Source organism: Schistocerca piceifrons, chromosome 5, assembly GCF_021461385.2.
Source record: "Schistocerca piceifrons isolate TAMUIC-IGC-003096 chromosome 5, iqSchPice1.1, whole genome shotgun sequence".
Taxonomy (NCBI): Eukaryota; Metazoa; Arthropoda; class Insecta; order Orthoptera; family Acrididae; genus Schistocerca; species Schistocerca piceifrons.
In genome coordinates this window covers 320305976-320316017 of record NC_060142.1, presented here as the reverse complement: position 1 = coordinate 320316017, position 10042 = coordinate 320305976, and positions in this window count along the sequence as shown.

Sequence of the window (10042 nt, the reverse complement as noted above, 5' to 3'; positions counted from 1 at the left end):
ATACCGCGGGCAGAAAAGTTTCACAGTTCGATGAGACAAGCTGTAAATTTGCGTTGTCATCTCATTAGCATACAACTAGTAAGCTCAAAAGTAGCCCTGAATAATAAAACGTTGGTCCAAGTTAAACGTTTTAAATATCTAGAATGATACAGCATGACATACGATTGTAGTCACGACGTGGACCAAAAACTAAATAAACTTACTTCTGTATGTGCGACGACTGAAAAATTTGAAGTGTAAAGCCTCGGGCAAAATGCAGCTTAAATTTTCACAAAAAGCGGTACTAACCAGTGCTTACGGAAGTGAAGCGTGAATGATAAAAAGATACCAAGAAAGCAGAATACTCGGTCTGAATAGGCCTAAAAAAGCCCAACGGTTCCGATCGAACGCCGTGTCATCCTTAGCTGATAGGGGTCACTCGAGGCTGATATGGAGGGGCATGTGGTCAGTACACTCCTCGCCCGACCGTTGTCAGTTTTCGTGACCGGAGCCGCTGCTTCTGAATTAAGTATCTCCTAAATTGGCCTCATGGGTTGCGTACACCCCGTTTACCGACAACGCTCGGCAGACCCGAATGGTCACCCATCCAAGTGCTAGCCAAGCCCGACAGCTCTTAACTCCGATGATCTGACGGGAACCGATATTACCACTGCGGTAACGCCATTGACAAGGAAATAGAATACAGGCTCAGGGAATGAGAATTCTAAGAAGAGTAGAAGAATGTATAAAAGAAGATCGTAAAAGAAATAGGGCTATGAGGAAAGATTCAGGAATATACAACCTACGCGTAAATAAAAGAAAATAAAAGAAACGGAAGAAATCTGAGGGCTGTATAGATGGAGAAAGACTCCCGGTAAAGGCTTTCAATTATATGTCAAAAACCATTCAGTAGCCAAGATCACACAAAATATCTTTTTTTAAATTTAAGACAACCGGTTTCAACAGATTAAGCTGTCATCTTGACGTCTTAAAATCTTTTGTTGTAAAACATGATCATTTTACGCTGATCTCACGCACATGATGCCAGGTGGATAAAAATAGCACACTATAAAAGTTTTCTCATTGCCAAAATATTTAAAAACATGAAGCATCTCTCAATTATAAATGCACTGGAGGAAGAAATGTAGAAAGGCCATGCAAGAGATGCAGTAGTGTAGCAGGGAGTTTGCCTGATATAGGAAGTAAAAAAAAGAAAATAGTTTCTCCTAATACATAAAATAAAAAAAGAGGCAGAATTTCTGATGCCAGACAGGACAGAATGTTCAAAAGTAGTGCGTCATTCGAAGCAACGAAGTTTACTTCGATAATCTGCGCATTGCGTTATCAGTGTGTTGAAATTCGATTAACGGAGTCCGCTTCCTAGAGAGACACAGTTCTATTTAACTCATAAACCACACAATCTAGGCCACGTTGTACTGTAACGACTGTAACTTATCAATAGGAACCAGCCAAATGTATTTCATAAGTTAAATGACAGCCATTACCAGTTTCGCATTATTTACAATCGATCTTCAAATAGCTCTTACAGACTTCCATGATGGAGTCTCTTTTTAACTAGACTCTGACTAAACTACCTAAAAAAAGAAAAACACTCCGTCTTCAGGCTACAAGTCGCCCATCGGCACCATCCGACCGCCGTGTCATCCTCATTTGAGGATGCGAATAGGAGGGGCGTGTGGTCAGCACCCCGCTCTCCCGGTCGTTATGATGCGCTACTATTCGGTCGAGTAGCTCCTCGATTGGCATCACGAGGCTGAGTGCACCCCGGAAAATGACAACAGCCCATCGAGGCCCGGATAGTCACCCATGCAAGTGTCGGCCACGCCCGACAGCGCTTAACTTCCGTGATCTTACGGGAACCGGTGTATCCACTGCGGCAAGGCCGTTGCCCTGACTAAAACTAACATTAACTAAAACTCTAGCCTCAAAAGAAGAAAAGGCTGCTCTGGGCTACAAAAAATGTAAACAGAGGTCTTGTTACACCAAATGCAAGTGGAGACCATAAAGTGAGGCTGTTGGTGATTGGGAAGTCTGCTAAGCCTACAGTTTTAAAAAAATATCACTGCTTCTGCACTGCCTGTTCCATATGTCCACCAAAATCAGCTAGTAGAAAAAAAAGTTTTAGCAATTGGTTTCTCGAAGGTTTTTTTCCAGAGATCAAAATTTACCTAAAGAAAAAGTCCATACCTTCCAGAGCAATCTTAACGCTTAATAATGCTGGTCCACACCCTGATGAGGAAGAATTACAATGTGACGGTTTCGTGCATTGCTCTTATCCCCTAACGTGACGAGTTTAATACAGCCTATGGACCAAGGCGTTTTACAATGCTTGAAATACAGCTATCGTCGTCGTTTGCTTCAGACACTGTTCAAACAACAAAAGATGAAGAAACCATCAAAGAATAAAAAAAACTGCGATAAAGGACATGGTATAATGGATAGCCGATTCATGGCCTGAAGTAAAGACAGAGACAGTAAAAAGTCTTGGAACCAGATTTTACGGAATGAAACGGATGCCTACGGACAGATAGAGATGACCTACCGTTGGCAGAACTGAAGGAAAAGCTGGGTGGATATGAAATTGCTAATGCGAGTGATATATCAGAATGGATGAACAGTGATGAACAGTTCGAAGAGCAATTGGTTAGTTAACCCGCTGAAGACAGTGACGACGAGAAGAAATTGTACCAGTGATCACTCCCACCGAGGGTTCGGCGGCGCTAGATGTGGTATTGTGTTATATCGAGCAGCAAGCACAAGCGGAAGCTGCTCTGACACCATGCTTCTTAGAAGATGGCGCGACATTGCTGCTAAAAAGCGAGGTTCTATTTTAAAACAAAGGACTGGGGACAATTTTTTTTAAATGTCGATAATATTTTTGCAACTTGGAAATGTGTTCCCATATATAACACAGGTATGCACTAGACGTTTTTTTTTTTAATTTTTTAATCATTATTGTGCTCGTTAAACATTTATTCACGATTTACCTATTGATTCCCTAGACTTCCGGAAGGCGTTCGATATAGTTCCGCACTGTCGCCTGAGAAACAAAGTAAAGAGCCTACCTAATATCAGACCAGCTGTGTGGCTGGATTGAAGAGTTTTTAGCAAACAGAATACAGCATGTTGTTCTCAATGGAGAGACGTCTACAGACGTTAAAGTAACCTCTGGCGTGCCACAGGGGAGTGTTATGGGACCATTACTTTTCACAATATATATAAATGACATAGTAGATAGTGTCGGAAGTTCCATGTGGCTTTTCGCGGATGATGCTGTAGCATAAAGAGAAGTTGCAGCATTAGAAAATTGCAGCGAAATGCAGGAAGATCTGCAGCGGATAGGCACTTGGTGCAGGGAGTGGTAACTGACCCTTAACATAGACAAATGTAATGTATTGCGAATACATAGAAAGAAGGATCCTTTATTGTACGATTATATGATATCGGAACAAACACTGGCAGCAGTTACTTCGGTAAAATATCCGGGAGTATGCGTACGGAACGATTTGAAGTGGAATGATCATATAAGGCGGGTGCCAGGTTGAGATTCATTGGGAGAGTTCTTAGAAAATGTAGTCCATCAACAAAGGAGGTGGCTTACAAAACTCTCGTTCGATCTATTCTTGAGTATTGCTCATCAGTGTGGGATCCGTACCAGGTCGGGTTGACGGAGGAGGTAGAGAAGATCCAAAGAAGAGCGGCGCGTTTCGTCACAGGGTTATTTGGTAACCGTGATAGCGTTACGGAGATGTTTAGCAAAGTCAAGTGGCAGACTCTGCAAGAGAAGCGCTCTACATCGCGGTGTAGCTTGCTGTCCAGGTTTCGAGAGGGTGTGTTTCTGGATGTATCGAATATATTGCTTCCCCCCACTTATACCTCCCGACGAGATCACGAATGTAAAATGAGAGAGATTCGAGGGCGCACGGAGGCTTTCCGGCAGTCGTTCTTCCCGTGAACCATACGCGACTGGAACAGGAAAGGAAGGTAAAGACAGTGGCACGTAAAGTGCCCTCCGCCACACACCGTTGGGTGGCTTGTGGAGTATAAATGTAGATGTAGATATTTCCGTATTATCCGAGTTTTTCTAATTCGAGGTAGCCTCAGTCCCAATTAGCTCGAAATTGTAGGGACTCTACTATAATGAAACTCACCGAACGAGACAAAACTTGCGGCCAGAACGCATACATATAATAACAGAAAACGTAAGGTAAAAAGCTACATGCAAGAGAATATTGCTACATATTTCAAACTATAAATCGCCAATTTTTTCGCCTCAGCTAATTCAAGCGAAATGCGAATGGCGAAACACTAACTGAGTTTATCTTGTTGCGCACAGACACAACCTTCCAATGTTAAATATGAGGCTGCTGCTGATTGGAAACATGAGACTAGTCCACTCTACGAAGTGGTCTGGCAAGTCTGGTGGATGAGCAGCGGAACTGACGTTACGTAAAGCGTAGGAAAGGCTACCTACGGTGAAAAACAGCGTGAAACTAGATACGAGGTAACTGAAGTGACCTACGGACGGTCACAGTGAACTAAACAATCCCGGGTCAGTGGCTAGCGCCGAATACCTTGGAGCCGAATGTGGGGCATGCACCTTGTGAAGTCGTACCGGAAGAGTAGCGTGGGGTGTCAAGCACTTCAAAAAGTGAAGCGGAATTAACTGCATTTAGGTGGGCAGCTGACTTGACCAGCGATGACATGAGTGGGGTAAGGGGAGCCTATTGAACAGGAGTAGTTCATGAAGAATATTTATACGATATCCCGACCATGTGCTGAGGTGTAACCACCAAGCGTCAGATACCGTTACTTCGTCACTGTCCCTTTCAGGCTAACAGATTTTAACCACGACGTCGACTGAACTTCCACGTCGGAGCCGATATCTTAAACATAAATAACTCTTCTATTTCCCATGAATAATTTCATTTACTGTACGTGGTTAATTTCTTGTATACCTATATCTACACGGCTACACTGCAATTCAGAGCGAGCTGACGCAGTGGTTAGAACATTGGACTCGCATTCGGGAGGACGTCGGTTCATACCCGCGTCCGGCCATCCTGATTTAGGTTTTCCGTGATTTCCGTAAATCGCTCCAGGAAAATGCCGGGATGATTCCTTTGAAAGGGCACTGCCGACTTACTTCCCCATCCTTCTCTAATCCGATGACCTCGCTGTTTGATCTCTTCCCCCACACAACCCAACCCAACATTGCAATTCACGCTTTCGTGCTCGGTAGAGGATTCATCGAACCACATTCAGACTATTGCTCTACAGTTCTACTCTAGTAACATACGGGAAAAACTCTTAATTCTATCCAGTTGCTCTTATTTTATTATGATGATCCATTCTCCCTATGTAAATGGGTGCCATCATAATATCTTCGGATTCGGAGAAGAAAGTCGGTGACCGAAATTTCGTGAATATATCTCGATCCAAAGAAGACAGCTTTTGTATTATTTATTGCCGTTCCAACTCGAATATCATATCTCTTCCCTTTTACACGATAATACGAAACGAGCTGCCTTTCTTTGAACTTTTTCGACGTCCTTTCTCAGTTCTATCTGGTAAGGGTCCCGTACCACACAGCCATACTCCACATCGGGACGGACAAGTGTAGTGTAGGCAGTCTTATTTAATAGATCTGTTACAGCTTCAAAGTGTTCTGCCAATAAAACATACCAGTAGTTCTTAGTGTCACCCTCACAACACTGTCTATGTGATCATTGAAATGCAATTGTTCACCTCATTTCAGGAATAATAAGGTAAAGAACGGAGGACTCTTCCATACGATCACTTCCAGAAATCGTCGTAAAATTCAATTACTGATTGTCTTCGATGCCCAGGGAGCCAGCGATGCTCTTAAAACGGGCATCTCATAAAATCGGCGAATCCTTTCCTCCATTACTCGCAGTTACACTTGAAAATAATGTTTTTCAACATTAATATTCCATGGGACTCATTCCTAGGGAACTGGCCTGTGTACTGCACACCACACCGAAGTTTTAGCATTTTTCTGTATCTGAAACACCACAGAACTCTTCTGCAAATTCATGTCGTCGAAATATTATAAGACTTTCGACTTTTAGCACTTCTCAAAAGCACATTAGTTGGTCACAGACGTTTAACCAGTTAAATAAAGTTCCACAGTAAATATAACTGAAATTATGTTTCTCTTTATTAAATAATGTAGCAAGTATCGTTCAATGAATATCCGTTACTTTTCATAAAACAGTTTCACATGGTTTATTCGCACCATTGAACACAAAGAGCGGCCACGTAATAAAATGTTTTAGCTCATTCTGTAACAGTAAACGTCGTTCCAGGAAGACCAAGAGCAGACTGAATATATATATATATATATATATATATATATATATATATATATATATATATATAGTCGAGTCCTCCCTCGGGCATGGGTGTGTGTGTTTGTCCTTAGGATAATTTAGGTTAACTAGTGTGTAAGCTTTGGGACTGATGACCTTAGCAGTTAAGTTCCATAAGATTTCATAAACATTTTTTGGTCGGTCGATACCGGGATGGTTAACACGGTTTATGGATGACGCCGGAGTTGTCGTCCGATGATGTTCCACATGTGCTCCATTGGAGACAGATTTCGACACTCTGTAGAGCATGTTGGGTTACAACAGCGGTACGTGTGCGAGCGTATTCCTGTTAGAAAGCAGTTCATGAATGACAGCACAACAGGGCGTATCAGCAGACTGAAGTACGAATTTGCAGTCAGGGCATAACGTTGCTCTAAATTCCGCTGTTCCATTTTCGTAACACACAACAAAAACACCACTAAAGACGATCTCAAAAATCACGTGATGGCTGTACGGAGCAGAAATTCGAACTGAGCATCTGGAAGGGTCTACTACACAAGTAGAAAAACACAGCGTTAATGTATTACATTAACTGTTTACCGTACCTTACATGGTGTACACGGCAAAGTTCCCCGTGATGCGCCGCAACCTACGTATCAGTGCATATGACACAGCGCTCCGCAACGACATAGGTCACAACGTGAGACTATTGGGAGTGGAGGACGGGGAGGGTTTAAGCCACGGAACGACGAATATGTGCATAAAGTAATACGTTCCTTCAGTTACAGAAAAATTAGTATACACTCACTGATCGCATTAAAAATAGTTGAATAAGCCCAAATTGAAACCATTTACAGGCTTCTACAGGCGAAACCGAAAAATAGTCTTCAGTATGCACTGGAAAGTGTTACGTACTATGATCTGGTTGACATAGTAACAGGTATTGAATTTCCCGCGGCGTAAACCATCACGGAACCGAAAACGAAGCGAGAGAAGAAACCTGACGGCCGCTAGCAGACAAACAACTCCAGGTGAGTCCAAAGAAGCCAGTAATTTTTTTAGGTGGAAATGGGTCATGGGTCCTGAGACGCAGGAGCGGCAGAACAGCTCGCAAGATAATGGCGTGTCAGGCGTTTCACGCAGCGCACGGATTTAATAGCCGTCAGGTGGACAGGTGCCTTGACCCGGCGCAGCTGACGAAAGCGGGAGGCACCAACAGCAGCAGTCGAAGTCTGCAGCTGACGAAAGAGCTGGCCCACCTCCACGGTCCGCCAGCAAACGCTCACATGGCCGGCAGACACCCACTGCAGCATGTGACGGCACCTGTTTCAGTCTCTCCCAATGGAGCAACAGCCGTTGCTCCGAATGTTGACAGCTTAGCTTTCTATTAACCAACTCTGGAGATGTGTCTCTAAGTCTGCGTCTTATCATAAGTTATTAAACATCCGATGCTATCAGAATGAAACAGTATGATAGTCTTAATTGTCACATTTCGTCAGTCTTGGATTTATCACAGATAGAACCAGACAAAATCTGCTAAATACAAAGTACAACAACGGTGTGTTATACCTACGCGTGATAAAACGAGTCTTCGATCTGGGAATTAACCTACGTCACAATTAAATATCTGGTGTGAAGTCCTTGAACATCTTCCACGTATCTCCTTGAGATTTGCTCATCAGACTGGGATCCTATCAGGTTGGATTAATAAAAGATACAGAGAAGATCCAAAGAAGAGCGACGTGTTTTCTCACGGAATCGTTTGGAAGGCGAAAAAATGTTACAGAGAAGCTCAACAATTCCAGTGAGAGACGCCTCAAGAGAGGTGTTGTCTTTATTTTTTTATTTATTTATTTATTTTTTTTTGACATTGTCAATGGGGAGATACGCGATCTGTTGGCTTAAAATGAGTGTGGATAAAATCCTACGTCAAGATCGCAAATATTCTTTATTGCTTACCTGTTTCGGCTCACCGACGAGCAATATTCAGATCATCTATAACAGTCATTGTACATCGTCGTATCTTAGAGCTAAGTCACCCTAAAATGAAAAGTCGTTGTTGCTTAATTAAACTGACAACATTAAGCACTAATCGAATATTGTTACAATGTCCATATTGTCATACATGTGCAAAAACAATCGACAGCAGTAATAGATGCATCGACCATGAGTAGATATAAATAAGATATCACTTCTAACATTCGTAACATGAATATTAGAAGTGATATCATCTTTCTTACAAATTGTGCACAAACGATCGTCGACAATGATAGTTTCCGCCGATCGTTTGTACACCTGTGTGATGATACGGGCACTGTAACAATATTTGGATAGTGATTAGCATTGATAATTTACATAACCAACTAAGATATTTCACTATGGGGACACTTAGCTCTAAGAATACGACGATGTATAGTGATTGTCATATACTGAACAGCATTTTAGATTGATCTGAAGATGGCTTGTCAGCGTTTCGAAACCGGCAATCAATAGCGAAAATATGTGATCTTGACATAGGATTTTTATCGACATATGCTGTGTTTCTGATGAAATTGTGACAGTGTACGTTCTAAGATGAGGCAGAGAGCATATTATTAGTCCCATATACGTCTTGTGAAACATGTCCCGAGAGCCGCGCACCTTACAACGCCGCTTCCGGGATTCGGGAAGACACTCCGATCGCGGATAAAATCTGCAAGGAGGGCTAACGACGAAGCCCGATGTGGCGACCAAACTGGATGTGATTATTAGGCGGTTTTCAGACTAGGTGAATACCGGGTTTGTATCCACGACACGCCTCAGTTACATAATTCGCAAAAATTTCGAAAACGTACTCACAGCCTCACATGGATAACATTGTGCACAGATAGATGTAGTACACACAAATTCCGTTCGGGGGGGGGGGGGGGGGGGGGTGGAAGATGGCTTGTCTCCAACGTTGCTAATGTCAATAAACTTGATCCTGTATGATTAGTCACAGCAACAAAGGGAGTCTGCTATTGTGGAGAAAGATTCAAAATTCGTTTATGATGACTCCCTCCTGCTTCGACTGCATTACGGTGACATATTGTTGATTTTCATATTGTTAAAGCTCTGTTTATCAGTCTACTCGAAATGTCATGTTTACGAACGATAGGTTCAACATCCAAATGCATTCGCGTTTTTTCCCCTTTGCAAAAAAGTAGAAATGTTCGAGACAAGCGTTATGAATGTTGCCTCGTTAGCGGTCTGCAGCTGCTGCAGCACAAATTACCTGCTGTGCAGCTGGACTTGACACATTGACTATAGTCATTTCCTGCGGGGCAACAGTTGGTCAAGGAGCGACTCTCCCCGCCGATAATTGGTAGAGGTTCGCACAATGCAAAGTGTACGTTAGTCGTGAGACGAACTGTGCTCATATTACTTGCGTGTACGTTCCTGCCAGTCGATCTATGCTGAACTTCTGGGCACCAAGGACACGCTAAGATCACTTCTTTTCGGGAAATACAATCGACATTGGGAATGCGAAAATTGTCAAATACCATTTTTATTCTATTCCTGCTCCTCTTTTCTGCATCCTTCGTTTGTCACCAGTATGAGCAAGGATGGCAGGTGCTGAAACTAATACAATATTCTGACCAGTTTTCTGAGGCCAGCCATATAAAAATTTTTGGTTTTCTTCATAAAAGTTTACAACGATGTTAATCCAGTATTTCGTATAATGCAATACC